The sequence below is a fragment of the Culex pipiens genome, chromosome 1 (assembly GCF_016801865.2).
Source record: "Culex pipiens pallens isolate TS chromosome 1, TS_CPP_V2, whole genome shotgun sequence".
Classification (NCBI taxonomy): domain Eukaryota; kingdom Metazoa; phylum Arthropoda; class Insecta; order Diptera; family Culicidae; genus Culex; species Culex pipiens.
The window spans coordinates 32,058,879-32,079,878 of NC_068937.1; the positions used below are offsets into that span (position 1 = coordinate 32,058,879).

Sequence of the window (21,000 nt, forward strand, 5' to 3'; positions counted from 1 at the left end):
AACAGCTCAAGTTATTTGCAAAACTTTAAAATGTTGTGTTTTCATCTAATTTTCATTGAACTTTCATTATGATTTTTGGACAATATAAAAAGCATTTATTGATATTGTGAGTGTTGAGGTATATAGTTTTTGCCATAATCTTCCTTATTCTGTAGATAGATGAGTCCAATAACATCAAAAAATGCATTTTTAATTAAATTTTCTGCAAAAAGCGTGGTCGGGGCAAAATGCACCGCTTTGAAGCTCCTTTGTAAAAACAGCGGTGTCATCTAGTGGTGACTAGTGAAAACTGCTTTTACCCAGTGCATTTTGCCCCATGTTGCGGTGCATTTTGCCCCGTTGTTGTAGTGCATTTTGCCCCAATGTTGCGGTGCATATTGCCCCGCATGGTTGTTTGAAATGAATCAAAAATGTTTTTGGAATTTTGATATTTTCGAACAATTTTGAGGTTTTTTAAGACTTTTTTCACATGGATGACGAAGAATAATAGTTGTTTTAGAACATCGAACAAAATTCTTCCACAGTAATGCTGTAATGGTTTAGAAATCACGGTTTTCCCTTAGGGGGTGCATATTACCCCCTCTCCCCCTACTATTTTTTAAAATTTGCAATATAGGTATCAAGCGATGCGAAATTGATATACATTTTCATTCTATTGCAATTTTTATGTGTTATATACTAAATTATTAATAAAATATCTTTTTTCCAACTCTCAAATTGTTATTAATTTCACTTAATGTACAAGTTTGCTTTACTTGATACACATATTGAAAATTATGGAATTTTGTTTTATTTTCCAAAAGTATGCGATATTTTTGAAAATTCGATTGTGTTATTTGAAACTTATACCGCAATTAATAGACAATTTTGTGCTTTTAAAATATACGGTATTTTGCGAAGTTTTAGTACTTCAGTGAAATTTGGCACGAAATTTCGCGTCCTTTTGGTTATTTTTCCTGCATTTTGCATTTAATTTAACAATTGTAATACAGTTAACACTATACACAATCTTGTTTCGTTTGATACTCACATTGAAAATTATCAAAATTTTACTGTTTTCAAACGAATACGGTATTTATTTGAAAATTTAAGTATGTTCGTAATATATTGTAATATATTTGAAGTCCCGGGTCGTGTGGAACCCATATTGAAAATTACGATAATTTGAGTATTTTCATGTAAAAATACGATATTTTTTTAAGGTTTGAGTATTTTCCACTAAAAATGTAAATTATTTAAATTCGACTATTTGACACTTTTTACACTTCCGTCATCATGGGTGAGATTGAGTCATACAAAAATGCTGAAGTTTGTATGACCCAATCTCACCCCAGACCCAATGTCATCGCTGATGACGGTAACAATTGTATTACAATGAAAATATATTCACAATTTCGCGCTAAACTATTCAAAAATATGTGTCACTGTTTCATGAATTGAAACGATATTTTTGCAATTCCGTCGTGAAACTTATTACTTTTCCTGTCATTCTTGCACGACGAAATAGCCTACTTTTCTGTACCAAAAATAATAGAATCGAATAGTAACCCTTTTCAAAATAAATGCTGAAAAGTTCTACTTTTCAGCACTGAAATGGGTGCTGAAAAGTTGAACTTTTCAGCACTTGTTTTGAAAAGTAACACTTTTCAACATTTGTTTGATTTAAACGATTTATTGACAAAATACATGAAAATTTGACTTAAAATTTCACTCAATGGGGTTTTTTCGGAATTGCAAAAAATGTTGTATGGAACTCGTTGCAAAACTTGATTTTTTCAGCACTCTTCGTATTTATCCAACTCGGTGAACCTCGTTGGATAAATGTACGACTCGTGCTGAAAAAAACCTCTTTTTGCAACTTGTTGCATAAACTACTATTAATGTATAAGTTTTATTTGAAACAAGCTTTACCCGACAAACTTCGTTCTGCCATTTTTTCGTTTGTTGACGTTTTTTTTTGCTTTATTGCTTATTCAGCCTCCTGTGATCAAAATTTTATTTTACGTAACTTTTTCCAAACAATCAGCAGGTTTTCCGGAATCGGTTCCAGTGTGGCCAAAGTTGTAACTTTTTGGCGTAAGAACCTTCCTTGGACTTAAACGAACCCAACGCAACAAAGAGCGCTCCGATCCGACGTTCCGTGTTGAATTGATTCGCGTTCGAACAAAACCGTCGAAATTTTTTATATATATAGAAGACACTCCAAATGAGTTGTCTTCGTTATTATCGGACGATAACATGTATTAAACTTAGATAACATGTCTTTTTTGTACTTTTACTTGAAAGCCTAAATAATCACCATTATTTTGCAATCAGATTTTTTTTTTGTTCCTGATTTGTCATTTGATTTTGTCATGCATTATACACCTGTACAGTTGTTTTGCCATCATTAGTTTCCAAAATATGTAAGTATTGACGAAAATTTTATTTTTTGAGAAAAATAAAATTTTTGCGGTGCAGTACATTGGACTTCCATAAAAATTCTAAACTTTTTTAAACAAGCCCAAACATGCTTAATATGATTATCAATGCAGAAAAAGGCATTTTAAATTGTTTGCAGTTAATTAGACTTCTATTTTTATGGATATTTTTAAGTTCTTTGAAAAAAAAATTGTTTTCGCCCCCTAATTTTTCAGACCAATTTTGAAAGGGGGGGGGGGGTGGGCGAAATGAATTTTCGAAATATATCTTGAAATACAGGAATGGGTGCCATAACCTTTAAAAATATTTGCCACGGCCTTATAGTTTTATTTAATATAATTTTCAAAATAATTCTTTTGAAAGAAATTCTAATTACGTCACAGTTCTTTTAAAAATAAGGATAAAGACAAAAATTAATATTTTCCATTCAAAGAAAATCAGAAAAAAAATATTAATTGTTTGAAATAATTGCTCATTTCATGATTTCATTTAAAATATGAGTAAAAAACACAGATCAAGGTTTTAAATCTGTGATAAATCGGGACACATGGAGCGAATTTAAAGGAATATTTTTGCACAATACCATGATATTTTTGCATGGTTTTGGTAAAAAAAAAAGCAAAACAGAACAACAAAATTGATATATTGGCTAACAAATTTGAAGCTTCCATGTGCTCTAATAACTGCTGTCCCTATTAAGACTGTAATCAGGATTTACCCAGTTAACAGTAAAAAAAATGATGATGACGAACTGTCACTTTTAATACGGCGCTCACGCACACTACCAAAACAAACAACCGTCAGGGTTTGAGTGTATAATGGTTTAATTAAAGGACTCAGATGTTAATCGCCTTAAACTTACTGAAAAGACAGTAAATCTATTAACTTTGTCCACTCTGTCATAATCCGCTTCGCAACCTTGCCTCATAAATTACGCCATAATCCTGCCGTGCCGTGCGTAGAAATAATGATTAATATTAAAAATAAACTTCCCTCACCCCACGTGGAACCCAACGTAGCCAAGCCATGGCAGCACTTTCGCACCAACGCTGTGCAGTAGAAGCAGCAGTAGCACTAATGTCATTAAACCATTAAGCTTTCCTTTCTGCGTCGCTGTGACTCTACTAAATATACGCGCAAGGTTGCCCTTTGAAAGCTTTAATCTTCATGCCGCTGGCAGGTCAATCTCTGTCACAATGCATTTCCCTGCCACGGCGTGTTTTCTGGGCAACCTTAAGGAGAAAAAATAGTCATCACTACTTTCAAATGTGTCTTATAGGAAATTTTCTCAGCTTTCCAATGCTTCTAAGAGCGAAATGTTTCATCGGGAAATTTCTGAGCTATCTCTATTTTAAGTTTTTTCTTTTAAAATCCTTAATCAATTATTGGAAAAGTTTAAATAACAGTTCAGGAAACTTGTCAAATGATGTGTTTCATGTGTCTTTTACTCATCAAAATGTGCAAAATAAGACAAGAAATATTTTTTTAGAAGGTTGCAAACCACTAAACGTTTTGAAAATTAAGTTTTAACCGGATTTTTGATTATGTGGGATTTATTCAAATATTAAAATAATAAAACCGTATTGAAATATTATTTTTACAAGAACAAATAGATTATTACATAATTATTGTGTACAAATAACACTGGTCTGCTCTGATTCAGCTTGGAATTAGCTGATACAACCGAAATTTCTACAGGTTTGAGATTGATAGGGTATTACAAGATTTTTATGAATAAAGAGCATATTTCCTTAATCAAACACTAACTAGTTGCATGGATACAAAACATGTTTAATACTCGAAATTATACTGCAAATTTCTGTTGCTAGCTTTAGGAGTAGTAGTAGTAGTAGTTAGTATGAAATGATTGTATTAGTTTTTTTTTGTATTAAATGTTCAAAGAATTAGCAATATTTTAGAAGTTTATAAGACTCTCATCTTCAATCTCATCTTTAAAAAAATATATGTCTTGATTTTTGTTCAAATAGTTTGGAAAGAAAGTTGATTTTTTTTGTTAAAATATTATTTAATTTTTGTTCAAACAAAAAAAAATTGTGACGGTGTTTTCAGAATTCTGAATTGAAAGACTCGAGTTTTATTGCTACTTTTAAGTGCATTTTCAACAGAAAATATTTTATAAAATTTTATCTTTATTTTATACTCATGAAAATATGACTTTTGAAGCTTGCTACAGTAATATGTAGTACATTTTCGATTTCAAATCATATTTGTATTTATGTTCCTGGTAAATGATTGCTTAAGAAAATATCAAATTTATTCATTAAAATTCAATAATACCATTAACAATCACAAACCTGCCAAAGTTTCGGTTGAACAAGCTAAATCAGAGTCGAAACGTGATATTTGTACACAAAAATTATGTTACTGTCAAATAATTCTTGTAAAAAATATATTTTTACACTGTTTTATGATTTTTATTTCTGAATAAATCCCATATATTCAAAAACTTAGACAAAACATAATATTCAAAATGTTTATCGGTTTGCAACCTTCTACAAAGTTGTTTCTTGTCTTACTCATCAAAATGTGCAAACAAAAATGACTCATGACTCATGAAACACATCATTTGATAAGTTTTCTGAACTGTTAGTATAGATAATAAAGGAATTTAAAACCAAAAAACTTAAAATAGAGATATCTCAGAAATTTCCCGATGAAACATTTCGCTCTTTGAAGCATTGGAAAGCTGAGAAAATTTCCTATAAGACACATTTGAAAGTGGCGATGACTATTTTTTCCTGATAAGGTTGTTCTAGAAAACACGCCGTGCACAAACACACACGAACAAAAATACGAGGGAAATTCCTGCCGAAGGGCATCCCGGGTTATCATAATAAGATAAGATAACTCGCCCGTCGATGTACGTCATTAGCCCCCGACAGGAAACAAAAGTCTGTTTTCCCAGATTTCTGGCTCCCACAAAAGAGGTGCAGTAAAACCTTGGTAGTTTGACATTTTTTGAATTCAACTGTGTCAAAATGGAAGCTGTCAAACGCCCGAAGTTATACTATACTGCAAGGCGTGCAGAAGCCTAGGTCGAATGGAAAATTGAATAATCGATAATACAGCACAATCTGAGCTCAGCTGCAAGTGCTGTCAGTGGAATATAAAGGTGACAGCTCGCCGCATCAAGGCAGCTTCCGAAGGAAGCTGCAGCACACAAAAGTGCAACTTTTCTTTCTGGGTGGAAGTCTATTCAAATCTGCTTTTGACAAATATAATCCAGTTTTTGAAGAAAGTGACAGCTTTTGTCCGTAACTGCCATAATGGCGGCGCTTGCTCGTAATATATTTGACAATCATGATCGCAAAAGTTGGCGCGACCAAATAATGCTGGAAACTTTTGCAACCGCACGTGCAAACCACTTTGATAGGAAACTTTCAAACAAGCCGTAAATCCCGCGGAAAACTTTCCAACAATCAACAGCTCAAATCTAGCAGCAAGTTCTTCGACCAAGTTACGAACCACCGAGGCTCGAGCTTCAAACGCGTGGCGGTGTTGTGCTTTTATGTCACATTTGCATGTGAAATTTCACTTGAGTGCAAAATAAACAAAAGATTTTGAGGTTATGTTTGACTTTCGGTGGGACAAACAATAAACTCTAAAATCGTCAGAATTCATGAGATATATCAATGTAACTATGGTAACCAATGTAACCATGGTAATCCATCTCTTTTGTTTTGATTTTCGTCATAATAACAATATTACTTAAATTTTTCAAAACATTATTAATTCAGAAATTGATATGTGGACTAAATCGACACCGTCGTGCTATCTTGCCGTTTGTCGCTTTTTAACGTTTCGAGAAAAACTCGTTTTAATGGTTGACCTTGAATAAACAAAAACAAGAGCACGCTATGTAAACAATAACAAACACGTTTTGTTTGGTTGACCATTTTATGCATTTTCCCGAAGTTTGGTTGAATTTGGTTGCCGAGGTCCCGAGTTATAATTACAATTGTTTACGGTAGTCGAGCTTGTACGTGTGTCAAACGCGTTCTGACCTGAAATCCCTTTGGCCAGTTGTCGCACTTACATCAATTTTCAGAGTGTGTCAAGATAGCACGAAAAGATTGAACCTTGGGGATCTGTGAAGATCAAGAGGTGAGGCATTGTGAGCTGCACAAAATGGCGTTCTTAACTCAATTTGACCCAAAATACACGTACGACATGTTAGCACGACAGCGACGAAATGTCAAATTTTGGTGAATTTTGAACAAATTTGAACAAATTTCACTCAAATCTCGACAATTTCACTAGAACAGGGAATAAGTCTACAAAGTGACAGCTTTACACCTTATCGCTTTGAAAACCTCAAACCACATAAGTCAATATCATATTTTCTCTTATAAACGTCAAAAAGCTGCTTTCTGACAAGCACGCACAACGGCGGCCGGATCCCTTGCGCGTTCCAGATAAGCTCTGCAAATATAACCATCGTCGTTGTGCCCGCCTGCAGACTCCTCCTAAAAGGATGAGGACCTACCTACTTGGAAAGATAGAATTTCTGCCGCGCACCAGCAAGTTCAATGTTTGAGCTGGGACAACATCATCCCGTCCCGTCCCCCGGGGAGCTTTCGCTCCTCCAAGCCAAGTCTGCAGGGATGGGTACGCTTTTATCGATTAAATTCCAAGGTCGCTGCTTTGCCAAACTCCAACGTCTGCAGATTTTTGTGCTCGTGTTTTTTTGTCTCGCTGAAAAGTCCGACAGCAATTTTTGTTTTACATTCTTTGTGGAAAAATGATGAAGGAAATTACGTCCCTACTCATCTTTTTGCCTTCAAAATGGGATTATTTTGCGAGGGGGGAAATTCTTTCCAACAGGTGGTTTGGGTTGTAGATAAGATAAAATATCTCAAAGATGAACTTTTAACGTTTAATTAAATTTGAGATTCGCTTACGTCTAAGTTTATGAATCGGTATTTCCACCACAATTTGTTAACTTTAGGATATTGCAATTTTCAAAATATAAATCGACAAAAAATAGAGCACGAAGTGTAAACAACAAAAAACAAGTTTTGTATGGTTAGCCATTCTAACCAAGTTTAGATGAATTTGGTAGCCAGAGTACCGAGTTATAATTACAAATGTTTACAGTAGCCAGGCATGTACGTGTGTCAAACGCGTTCTGACCTGAAATCCCTCTGGTCAGGTTGTCGCACTTACATCAATTTCAGGGTAGTTATGTCAAGATAGCACGACAAAATTGAAACTTGTTTCATATGAAAAGTGACAAAAATGCACTGAGTTTTTTCGGTTTGTATTGCATATCTCAGGCTTGAAATCGATTTTTTTTTCTGCAATCTGTGAAGATGAGGTATTGAGAGCTGCACAAAATGGCGTTCTTAACTCAATTTGACCCGAAACTTTTTGCTTGGTTGAATATTAGGGTGGTGGACGATTAGGTGGTTATTGAAAATCCAACTTTTCTGGAATATTTTTGAGATTTTTTTTCTATAAAATTGTTTTGCTTGACAATTCAACCAACTATAGAGAAAACATCAAAATTTTATTTTTTTTAATGTAGCAATCCAGGATTATGTTTCAGAAAACAAAAATCGTTTTTGTAGCGCTGGATCTCCACTTTGGAATGCAAACTGGCTATTGAGATTTGACCGGCGCTTTTTAGAGATATTTTAAAGTTCAAAAAATTGCATCTTTTAACCTCAACATAGCTTAGACTTTTGACTTTAGGGTACCAAAATTTTTGTAATTAAAATTCGCAACTTTTGGTACCCTAAACAGTATAGGTCATCGCTGAAATTTTTAAGTTATCGCAGTTTTAGTGAAATACCCGATTTAATATCACCAGTGGTGGAATAGAGCCTTTCTTACAAAATGATGAAACTCCGAGAAATATATTTGTGCAATTAATTTTTCAGAAGCATAATGATACCACCCAGTGAGAATTTTACCTAAAGCTTCGAATCTTTTTAGGCTAAACCTCAAATGCCATTTTTATAATTTCAGAGGTACATTATTTGTCGCAAGATATTTAAATTTAATTAAGAAAAACATATTGGATTGAAATTATTAGAAAAAATAAAGGGTACTCAGTCTTAATTGTAAGTCTATGATTAACTTAAAAAAATATGTATCGCTATTGCACTTTGTCGATCTATTATCAGAAGCCAGAAAGAACACTTTCACGCGCAGCGTTAAAGCTCTGGCGTTGAATCTTCGACTTGACGACTTGTCGAGCTTCCGAGCGAGAACGAGCCGGGACTTTGAATTTGATGTTCAATATATGATTTTGTATAAATCCAAAAAATTTATGGGAAAAAATAAGGTAAAAATAAGACGAAAAACACTAAAATCGCTATATCTCTGGAAATACATTTTGGAAAAGCTTCAAATTTTGGGCCCGAGCAGTTTATGGCGCATGTTTTCGAATGGTTTTTTGTTTGAAACTGAATTCTTTTAATTTGATCTGTGTTATCTGTAAAATAGTCCAAAAAATACTTCTAAAAATGGCTTTGACCACATTTACTGGTCGAAAATTGTGAATCGAAAAATAAAATATTCGTCTCCGACCACACGGCTACAGATCTGACTTATAAAAATTGTGGGTTTTACGAGCGGTTTTTCAGTGATGGAAGACACACATTTTTAAGAGCGGATACAGACATCGCTCATGTGTTTCAGAAAAAGAGCTCTCAAAAATCAGACTTTGAGTTCCGGATTTCGGGCCAAAATTCAATCGAAAGAGCGCATCTAAAACTTCAATTTAGTAATAGGATTTTTCCCTGAGACGAATCCTTGCCGTGCACGATTTTTTTAAGATTTCTGAGAAAAGCGTTTTTCCAAAAGCAAACCTTAAACCTTTCTTTTGTAAGAAAGGCAAAAAGTTGATTTTTTGCCGATTTCGTCATATATCTGTTTTTGCGCGTGGCGCGTCGAAAAACTCAGTTTTTATTTTCAAAAAATCATATCTCGGAAAAGTACGGTTCGATATCGCCAATTTTTTCATATGATTTGTGAAATTTTCCGAGGAATCCGAAAAAAAATAGTTTCAGACATAGGTTCTTCGGTCCAGACACGGTCAAAATGCCATTTTAAGTTTTCATACGACTTTTTCAAATGTTAAACCAAACCTTTCTTTTGCGTCTAAGACAGCTAAAATCGGATGAAATGACGCGGAGATATGATTTTTTTGAAAAAAACTAACTTAATCCACCTATGTGGTTGGAGCCTTCCTCACTCATTACCAACAATGGCTGATTTGATGGGGTTGTACACAAATTTCATCTATTTTTTAGATCCGGAATAAAAAAATCTTCAATGTTTTGGACTCGTCAGAAAGGTCTTTTGATAACCTAACCAACGATGGGTCGGATGGTGGATCCGGACATAGATTACATACCGTCATCAGGGGTGACATTGGGTCTGGGGGGTGAGATTGGGTCATACAAATTTCGGCATTTTTGTATGACCCAATCTCACCCCCCAGACCCAATGTCACCCCTGATGACGGTACATTTAAGTGAGATCCGTCTACAAAAAAGTACATAAATATCACTTAAGTGACCATATCTCGAGACAGGTTTGCCAGATCTTCAATGTTTTGGACTCGTTAGAAAGGTCTTTTGATAACCTAACCAACGATGGGTCGGATGGTGGATCCGGACATAGTTTACATACATTTTTTCAAAAAAGTACAATGTATTCCGCATAGTATTACGGATTTTTAATGTTTGAATGATTTGTTCCCATTTTTGCAAGGACAACTGCCAAAACTATATAAAATTTGCACGGACAAACTATTGATGCGAATTTGCCTCTCTGTTGAAAGGAAAAGAACTCACAAAATTTTAGACAAACAGAAAAATATTTTTTTAAAGTAATTACTAATTCTTAGGAAAATTGATACAAAAAATTGTTCAAACTGGAAATGGATTTATATTAATTTGCTCTCTTTTCATATGTTGTTATCAAACAATTCAGAGTCAGAGGATATTATTATTTCTTACAAAATTTCACGTTCGGTACCCTTGCTATATAAACCTCATTATTAACTATCTTGTTTCACTCCAATAAACACCTGTTGCTTGCCAAGGGATTAATTCCGCAGCTCGGGGCGTATCTTTATGCTCAACATAGTAAAAGTTTTTCACGACTTTTGGTCAAAGCTCGCTCACATTTTCCCACACCCCCACATTCGGGGAACTGTCGTTCGGGGCGATGCCGATAAAAAGTCCCGTCCCAAAATTGGCATTACGTGAGCATGTCGGGGGAAGGAAATATTGACAGAACGTCGTAACCCGATGCGAAAATTGAATTCCTCGGGCAAATAGGATTACCGCTTTTGATTGTACGGGAATGGAATTGAAAAAAACGCTGCTTTTTTTTATTTCTGTTGAAAATGTTTTCGCTAGAAAAGAAAAGCTTTTCGCTGTATGCCAATCAAGTGAACAGCTTATTTTGAGGCTTATTTGTTCAGAGTTCGGCGGAAATCAAAACATCAAATGAGAAGTGGTCTAGCGAAAAGATTTCCGAACATTTCCGATGAAAAGAGTCTCCAAATTTTTCGAAAAGTCCATTTGATTTCCACGAGAACGTATCACTGACAGACCAGCTCGTTAGCCATAATGGTCAACAGCTAAAAGCGCCTTGACCGCAAACATACTTGGCGCACAGACAACTAGATATGATGTTGATTGAAAAGTAACGCCAAATAAATAACCGTCCAGTTTAAGCAAATCGTAGTTCGGCGACTAACCGCATTTGACACTTGTAGCGCCACCATCGCTTGGTTTAATTTTGTATTGTTTGAGTAGCTCAAAGATATCTACTTGTCTGTGGTTGGCATATTTCATCCCAACACACTCTGCGTAACCTTGGGCCGAGGGCCTCGTCCTCGGCATCACAAATAATCACAAATCATCCCCCTATCGCATAACTTCCATGCCAGCTTTCCGGCATGGCGGCGGTCGAGAAAAGCGCACAAAAAAAAATGGTGAAAGTTATGTAATTTGGACCAGCAGCGAGTTGAGAGCTGCGTGTGCGGAATTTTGCGGAAAGTTGATCCCTGGTGATGATGCTCCCGGTCCAGCTGCGACCTAGGGACCGTCTAACGGCAGGAAAAAAGAGGTCGAGGCTGCGGGACAGGATTATGCGAGCCGATAAGGATCACGGGGGAGAGTTTCGTCGGAATGTTATGCACCAGGTCCAGCTATGCTCGTATAATACGGTTTTATTGGAATTTTCATCATTATCGTTCTTAATTCTGTTATCAGATGGATGCCAGAACAACATTCCTCGGAAAAGCAGAGGAATTTTGAGTCGGGAAAGGAGCTTATCTCAAGGATAGTTGCTTATAATAATTAAATTTATTAATTCTTCTTTCATTCTTTGAAATTTCTCATCAAATTTGCATTGCCAGCAAAATCAAATTTGCTATCCTGTAATTTCCCAAAAACATAACCAAACTGCATGACATTTACAAAGGAAAAACGGCGGGGTTTCTGGGAATGGTTGAATGTCCTCCTACATTCAAAAAAAAAGCGATGGAAAGTGATTTTTTTTGTACCTATAGCCTTAGGGGGTCATACTTTTTTGGCAGCGAAGCGAAAGGGTACGGAAAAGTCGCTTTCATAATTGTGTCGCATTTTGTGTCATGTTAAGTCATTCAGCACTTTTGTGAAAGGTCGTGCGTTTTTGGAGACCTTGTTACGAGTTGTTAACCAAAAAGCGTAGAGCAAAAATATCAAAGTCATTCAAAAGTCATTGTAAACACATGTTTGTACTATTAAAAATTACAGCGGGTTTTTAAGTATTACTTAGCTAAATGTGTTATTATGCATCATTAAAGAAGACTTTTTCGTGAAATAAACTGCTAGTTTTGAAATCTTATACCAATATTACTTCATTATTTTAATTTGAAGCGGACTGAATCGTTACAATGTTCCCAGATCCATTTTACGTATTTGTTTTCCGAAGAACAACTTTTTGCTGTGCTTTAAATTGAAATTTCACCAATATTCAAAATATTTTAAAACGAATCCAAACATGCCAAAAATGATCATCTAATGAATTCAATACAAACAAAAATTTTGGATGTTTCTTAAAAAGTCATCTTTGTCATCTGATTTTTAAGGCAGTTTCGAAGGGGTTGCGACGAGAGCCGTGAAAAAAGTTTGCAACGGCCTTAATTTTTTTTTGTATTTTCAATTATATTACTCCGGGACTATCCATAAACCATCCCTTTTTTGAAAACCGGATTTTCAGCGATGGGTCTTCGAAAAAGATTTAGTTGATGGAATTTTAGAAATATGGTTACACTCTTATTAAAAAACTATTTTGTAACATTTTTTTCTTTTTCTTATTTTAATTATGCTTTATTTAAAATTTCTTTATAATTAATTTATTAAAATTACCTATTTCATAACAGATACTCAATTTTGACTAACTCCCCCCTCCTCCCTTCCTCACATTTTCTCATTTGAATTATATTCCCAAAAAAACTAATTTGCAAGCATTTTAATAAAAATAATTGTTTTCGAGTTAATGACATTTGTGGGGTTTTTTTAAAACGACACCAAGAGTCCATTATTATTTCTTTCTGAAAAATATATTTCCAATATGATCAGAATTCAGAATTTTTGAAATCACGCCAATCTTTCAAAAATATGTAATTACTATGACTTAAGCCCTTTAGTTAAATTAAACATGAAATTTTTAAATTCTGATTTTTCAAGGATATGATAAAATTTCACAAAATATTAATCGTTTGACATTGAAGACTTAATCAGTAGTTTAAAAGGTAACATCGATAGAAAATTTAAAGCAAATCAGTAAAACCCAGGATTTTTTTCATAATTTTTACTCTTTGCAAAGCCTTGTCTTCAAAAGTCGACTCAACCATTTTACAGAAAAGAAATTGTGGAAAGTTTTTTTGATATTTGAAAGTTTTCCTTAATATGGAAGCTATTTATAAAAAATATGAAAGACAAATATCTCCTTAAAAAGCAGCTTTAAAATTTGAAAAATAGCTAAAAATATCTATAAAGTTATTTTTGATTTTCCCAAAAAATCTAAGGGAGGACAAATAATTATAAGCATTGCATAAATGACAAAGAGGCCAACTTAATTATTCCCGATAGTAAAAATATTCATAAAATCCTTGTACAATTTATTACACACTCTTAAGAAAACATTGAATAACGTTTTTCAAGCATTAAAAATCATTCAAGGATTTTTTGCAAATGTTGATTAGGCTGGTACAAATATTTTACAAGTTTTTTTCTGTGGGGTACCTTCAAAATCGGCCCGAAAAATCAGGGGACAAAAGAAATATATGTTTTCAAAAATTTCAAAATGTTAATGGAAATTCAAGTGCAATCAGCTTAAATAATCTTTTGAATACTTAAAAATCATTTGAATAGTTAATTTTGTACTGCAAAAAGGTTTTTTCTTTCGCAAAAATTTTAGTGTTCGTCAATTTAATTTTTTTTGTATCTAATAACTGCAAAAAAACTGAACTAGTATAAAATGTTTTCTTTCAAATTTTGAGACAATAAGGCGTTCTAGGCCCAGTGAGAAAAATATAATTTTAGTCACAAATTACGAACTCCTCGTGACAGTGTCACAGTGCCTGCAACCAGCTAGAGGTCGCATGACAAAAAACTTTTGCTAGAAAGAGATAGCAGATCTGATGCAAACAAACTCGCAGCTGCCATTTTAACATACTTTGAATGTGTTATTGTAATTTTTTTTTTGCAATTTCAGAGAAGATAAAAAAAAACTTTTAAATAGAATGAAACATTTTTTTCTGGATAATCCTGCTCATAACCTACAACTTCGCCAAAGATACCAAATCGACCAGGTAGGGGTGAGTGGGGAGACTTGATCATCTTTTTTTACATCGCACATAACTATCTTAATTTCTCGCAAAACTATGAACTTTTTGCATGAATTGGAAGCTTAAACATTCAACTATGTTTGGCTGATAAGGGCATTTAATGAAATGGACTCTTCGAATCATGCCAAGCGTTTTACAACATATTTTAAACCGGGATTTTCAAAATGTTAGGGGTAACTTGATCCCCCTTTCAACATTTTGAAGAAATCTTAATCGAAATGTTTCTTTTTCATCCAAACTATTGATTTTCTATAAGTTACAGCAATTTCACATAAAGCCTGAACGTTTGTGTTCATAATATATCAAGTTTAGTATTTCAAATATTTAAAAATTTCAAATATTCTTTTTGAGACCAAAATTGAGCATGTTCACAAAAGCTGAAAAATGGTTTACTGCAGTACTGCAGTAACTGCAGTAAGTCATCTACAACTATACTAAAGGGAACCATGTACGAAATACCAAATCAGTTATTTAAGCTTGAGGCTGATTCCAGCGACTGTAAAAATGCGGGGATCAATTGCACTTTTTTACGCAATTGGTTGTAAAAATAGTATGACGATAAATTCAACGTCAAATGCGTAAGTGTTTTATAGTTGATAAGTTTATCAAACAATTCGTGTATAAAAAATATGTTTTTGAATAAATACACTCCAACTAAAGAAAAAGGATCTCTTGGAGGTTTTTCGCAGCACATTTTTGTAAAATGTGTGTAACTCAATCCGAACATTTTTTTTTTGTTTTCCACAATGAGTTTGAGTCAATATCGCACAACTTTCTAGAACAAAGCTATTTTTCCCACATACTGACGAGATACAGGCTAGAGATCAAATGTTCCCGGGGATCAAGTCTCCCCACTTTCCCCTACTGATTTTTTGGTAGTTTTTGTATGTAGATTCAAAATGGCAAAACAAGTTTCATTGAAATGAAAAAAAATCAATCTTCTTCTATATAGGGGAAATATGCCATTTTAATCACTCTAAGCCGTTCGACCAATTCTCATCACTTTTGCCGTTTTCCGCTATTAAATCAACATTTTCAGATGTATCAACAATGGAAAATTGCTTGCTCACTTTTGTTTGAGCTATTTATTACTTTGGAACAGTCAAAAACACTTTATGAAAGCTGTAATTCATGATCAAAGTGCTGATAGGCCGATAATAGAAATAGGCTGAGAAAGGGTATAGTTCCCCTATATAAAAAAAATCGACGGTTTTGTTCGAACGCGAATCAGTTCAGTACGGAGCGTCGGATCAAGGAGTTCTTTGTTGCGTTGGGTTCGTATAAGCCCAAGGAAGGTTTATACGCTAACTAATTGACACTTTGTCCACTCTGGAACCGATTCCGGCAAATTGTATGCAGAAAGTTACTTAAATCGAATTTTGATCACAGGAGGCTGAATAAGCAAAAAAGCACAAAACGTCAACAAACGAAAAAAAGGCAGAACGAAGTTTGTCGGGTAAGGCTTGTTTAACATAAATTTGTAAAAAATACGCAAAAAATGTCTTATTTTGAATTTTATGAAATATTTACAAACAGTTGCAAAATTAATCACCCAAAACTCAGTTATCAACAACACTACCTAACATTTTGAAAGTCAATGCCAATAACAGTTACTACTGATTTTTCTTCATGGTCTATTATAATTAAACTTAAACTGCCGTTTCAATCGACAGAATTAGGTTAAGTGAATCTCCGACTTAAATTAGTTCGCTTATAAATGTCATGGAGTTATAAAAGAAACCAAGCACCTCCATTACATCTAATATTTTTAGATGTAAAAACCATGGCTCTTGGTTTCTAATAGTGTTTTTATAACATTTATTAGCAAAAATTAAGCTATTTAAAAAAATGCATTTTTTTTGCTTTTTATTCTTTGATTTTAACCAATTTATTAATGAATGTGTCTAACATAACACAAGCATCTTTAATAATTTTTCATTTCAAATTGAAGAAAAGTCCAAAAATTGATTATTAAATCTAACAGTAAATGTACTCCTAATAGAATACATCTTTTATCCAGACTCAGTGTCAGGTTTCATTTTCATTTCTATTTTAGCTTGACTGTCTTTTTTCTACGACTCCCACCAAATTTACATTTCCCGCAAAAGCTTCCAGGGCTCACATGACGCTGCAACATTTAGCACAAAACCCGCATCATGCAAATTTGCCAGCCCACCCAAGCGTGTCACTCTTCTTGGAGAAGGCAAAGAGGCCGCCCGTAATTCGTCAGCTGTCTAGCGCACGCAAGGCACTCCAATTTGCCACATTGCCACCGACGCGTGTAAGAATGACTCGAAGAGCCCAACATGGAGCCTGTGTGCTGCTGCAGTTCAAGGACGTTCTCGCGTCCAGGAATCATAGAAACGAGGAAATCTTGGTCATGCATAGTACGCTATACTCTCTAATGTAAGTGTGGACCATTCTGACAGAGAGAGAGAGAGAGAGACACAGACACATGGTGGCCAACAGTGAGAATATCGATTTTTCCCTGGCTCGGAAAAGTCGGAGTTTCCCCTTTCTGGATGGGCGGCCATCATGAATATTTTCGGAGAAGGCAATTTTGTCTTGTACTGGTTGGATTACTCATTTAGTAATGTAGTTTAGTATGAGCCCACCCACGCAAAACTTAATTAGTTCAACTACTGATAAGAATTTGTGTTTAAACTTACCTGTGTGGTGAAATAAAACTGCCACTACTTTGTCATGGTGTGACGCCCTGCTCCAAGAAAGTGCAAATTTTCTTCTAAAAACTTAACTTTTATAACCAGATTTCACCAAAAACTAATTCAGTACTCAGTTGAACTACTAAAATCTCCCGAAAAGTCCCAGTTTCCAACGTTTCAAGCCACAAAACTGTCCTTTTTCACTTGGCACCCATTATGTAAGGGGGTTGGGGAGAGACCCTCCAGCAAAAGCTAGCAGAGAGCTTTTCCGGTGAGCTTTGGAGCTTTTCCTCTTTCTAAACTGCTCTGGTCGGGATCCTGTGAAAGACTGAAATTTTCCGACCAGCTCCAGTCGGTACGAACCCTCTCGTGTAGAAAGTCCCCCCGACGACGACGCCACCCCCAACCGGTACCACCCACCGAACCCACTTGTCGAACGTGGCTACGATGCCTAACAACATACAACTGATAAGGGCAGTCAAAAGTCACGTGCTAGAATACGCCTGCGCATAGGCTTTGTTTTGGTGTCGAGCGAACGATGACAGTTTGCGCTAGTGGCCGCTGCAAGGTGGGTGGCGCTGCGGTGCGTGGAAACCGTGGCTTGTTTGATCAGGGCAGGATTTGGGTTCACACCAAACTCTGAGTTTTAAAGTTCAGTTAAAATTTGTAGGAAGATGTCAGGTTTTGCTGAAATTTTAGGAAAAAAATCATTTAATGAATAATTCAGTAGGACAGAATTCAAGAATTTATATAAAATAAAACAAAAAAATCAAAAAAAACTGTGTGAAAATTATGATACAATTATGCATAGCAAAAGTTGCGTCTTTCAATTACAAAAAAAAATAGTATTAGTGAAAAAAGTTGATTTTTCCCCGTTTTCGTCATTTTGTCGTTCTTGCGCGTGGCGCGTCGAAAATCCAGTATCTCGGAGTCCTATTATTACAACACTATTTTACATGTTCTATGAAATTTTTCGTGGAATCTGATTGGAATCTGATAAAAATATATACATAGGCTCTTTAGTCCTGATACCTTCGAAACCGCATTTTAAGATTCCATACGACCTTTTCAAATGTCGGGCTAGATTTTTGAAACTTAAAAAAATCCTAAAAAGCCTATCCATATTTATTTGCGTCCAAGACAGTTGAAATCGAGTGAAAGGGTGCGCAGTTATGTTTTTTTAATGTGTTTTTTTTTTTGCGAAAATCAACGTAAATGGCCATTTTCTGGATCATCCTAACAAGGCATCACCCTAATGGCCAAACAAAAAAAATCGGGTCTTATTAATTCGGCCAAGGAACCCAAAAAAATAAGTTATGTATTTTTGAAATAACTAATAATTTTTGGGAAATAACGCATGGTCATACAACATTTCAAAATTCATTATTAGATGCACTAAAAATTTGCAATCGAAAATTAGTCTCCAATGTATTCAAAAAAGTACACCGTAATCAAGTTACAGGATTTTGGAAGAAATTTTCGAAAAATGTTAAATTTTCGCAATTTATAAATATTGAGACTATTAAGACTTCGTTAATCCAACTACTGGTTGTCGATTCTAAAAATTTAAAATTTGTGAAAAATATTGTTTCTTATTGTCTATGAAACTAATGTTAAATTTTCTGCTCCATTCAATTTTGTTTTTCGAACTTTAGATTTTTTTCATCAGCTTAAAACTCTTAAAAAATATTTTTACAGCAGATTTCAAATTTTCATAATAATTTAATTTCTTAAACATTGAAAATCAAACAAATAGTTTCCAAAATATGGTCAGTTGAAAAATGAGGTAACTATGAGAATAAATCATTTTCATTGTAATCTGAAAACGTCGGACCCCAGCTATACACAAAAAAAGTACAAATTCGCAATCGTCTTTTTTCTGATCATGCTCAATTTTGGCGGAGCTGTTTATACAATTTCAGCAAAATCGCATCACTCCTTCGTTTTTGGCACAACCCCATAGTTTTGCGATTTTCGTCCATTTAACAAAAAAAAAACATTTTTTTTTTTAATTGCCATATCTTGGAAACAAAACATTTTAGAGCAAAACTCGACTGAATTGAAAAAAAAAGTAAATCTTTCCCTGTTCCTGAGGGGAACACCCTTGAAGAGTATCGGGGCCGGCATTTACAAAGCGGATTCAATGGCAATTTCATTCTCAACTTAATGTTAACATGTTAAGGTTAATGTTAACATTCCATAGGTCGCCTTCCTAAGGTGTCGTGATAAGGTCCAGTTTGTGACGATACACTACCTTCCCTTTACTAAGCAATCGATTCCAGAAGGGAAAAGATCACCAGTTGTGTTGGTCCAAACCGGGATTTGAACCCCGATCTACCGCTTACTACTGAATTGAAAGGCATCATCAAATTTTCGATTCTAATCAAAGTATGTGCAATTGAAAAAAAATCATGCAATTTTCTCAATGAACATTTGATTTAAATTTAAATTAAACGTCATCATCGTGTTCCTCAGAAGATGTTATATAAGAATCATCAAATTTGGTTCATACTTAATCTTAACAATGAAAAAAAAAACATCGAAAAAAAAATATTTTTGGTGGTTTGATTATCCGAAGTGATTTTTTCCAAGTTCTTTGGACACTTAAAAAATGTCTTGTTTTAAATTTCATAAAACTAACATTTGCAGCCCCTTTTATTCTACAACTCCACAGGAAATCCAGCTTTTTAAGAAAAGATTAAATGTAGCCTTATGTGCGGGACAAACTTGTCTGCATTTTGCATATTGTCGTGATCGCACGTCGCTTGCAGGCCAAATTGAGTTAAAGACGCCATTTTGTGCAGCTCTCAATGCCTCACCTTTTGACCTTTCCAGAGCCCCAAAATTCGATTTAAATCCTGAGATATTCAACAAAACCCGAAAAACTCAGTGTTGAAAGACGTTTCGATCTTATCGTGCTATCTTGTCACACCCTGAGAATTGCTGTAAGTGCGACAACTACTGAGAACATTTTTAATTAAAATTCGGGACTCCGGCAACCTAATTCAAACAAACTTCGGATAATGCACAGAATGCAGACTCTGGTAAGCCAAACAAAACGTGTTTTTTTTATTAATTTCATTGCGAGTAGTAATTTTTATTAATTCAGATCAAACATTAAAATTCGTTTTTCTTGGAACGTAAAAAAGCGACGTACGACAAGATAGCACGATGACGAAATTTCGAAGAAAACTAACTTAATCCACCTATGTGGTTGATGCCTTCCTCACTTTTTATCAACAATGGGTAATATGAGTGGTTTGGACACATATTTAAGCTATTTTTTTAGATCCAGAAAAATATGTACATAAATAGCACTTAAGTGGTCATAACTCGAGACAGGGTTGCCAGATCTTCAATGTTGTGGACTCATTGGAAAGGTCTCTTGATTATCACACCAACGATGGGTCGGATGATGGAACCGGACATCGTTTACATGCATATAATTAGATCCGGCTTCAAAAAAGTACATAAACATCACTTAAGTGGTCATAACTCGAGACAGGGTTGCCAGATCTTGAATGTTGTGGACTCTTTGGAAAGGTCTCTTGATTACCTAACCAACGATGGGTCGGATGATGAATCTGGACATCGTTTACATACATTTAAGTGAGATCCGGCTTCAAAAAAGTACATAAATATCACTTAAGTGGTCATAACTCGAGACAGGGTTGCCAGATCTTGAATGTTCTGGACTCTTTGGAAAGGTCTCTTGATTACCTAACCAACGATGGGTCGGATGATGAATCTGGACATCGTTTACATACATTTAAGTGAGATCCGGCTTCAAAAAAGTACATAAATATCACTTAAGTGGTCATATCTCGAGACAGGGTTGCCAGATTTTGAATGTTCTGGACTCTTTGGAAAGGTCTTTCAATTACCTAACCAACGATAGGTCGGATGATGGATCCGGACATCGTTTACATGCATTTAAGTGAGATCCGGCTTCAAAAAAGTACATAAATTTCACTTAAGTGGTCATAACTCGAGACAGGGTTGCCATATCTTGAATGATCTGGACTCATTGGAAAG

The 21,000-nt window shown here is 34.8% G+C and overlaps 1 protein-coding gene across 8 annotated transcripts in view; it reads right to left on the reverse strand.

Moving 5' to 3' along the window:
* LOC120419625 (MAP kinase-activating death domain protein) overlaps positions 1-17,304 on the reverse strand; it is a 55,772-nt gene extending 38,468 nt beyond the window's left edge. For 6 of the 8 annotated variants that reach the window (XM_039582380.2, XM_052706430.1, XM_052706431.1 and 3 more), the window contains exon 1: positions 16,972-17,300. The gene's annotated coding sequence lies outside the window, so the exon portion shown is untranslated. Of the gene's footprint in view, positions 1-16,971 lie in introns of all 8 variants that reach the window. The other 2 variants (XR_005605753.2, XM_039582379.2) reach the window with 1 other exon arrangement.
* Between the last annotated feature and the right edge of the window lie 3,696 nt (positions 17,305-21,000).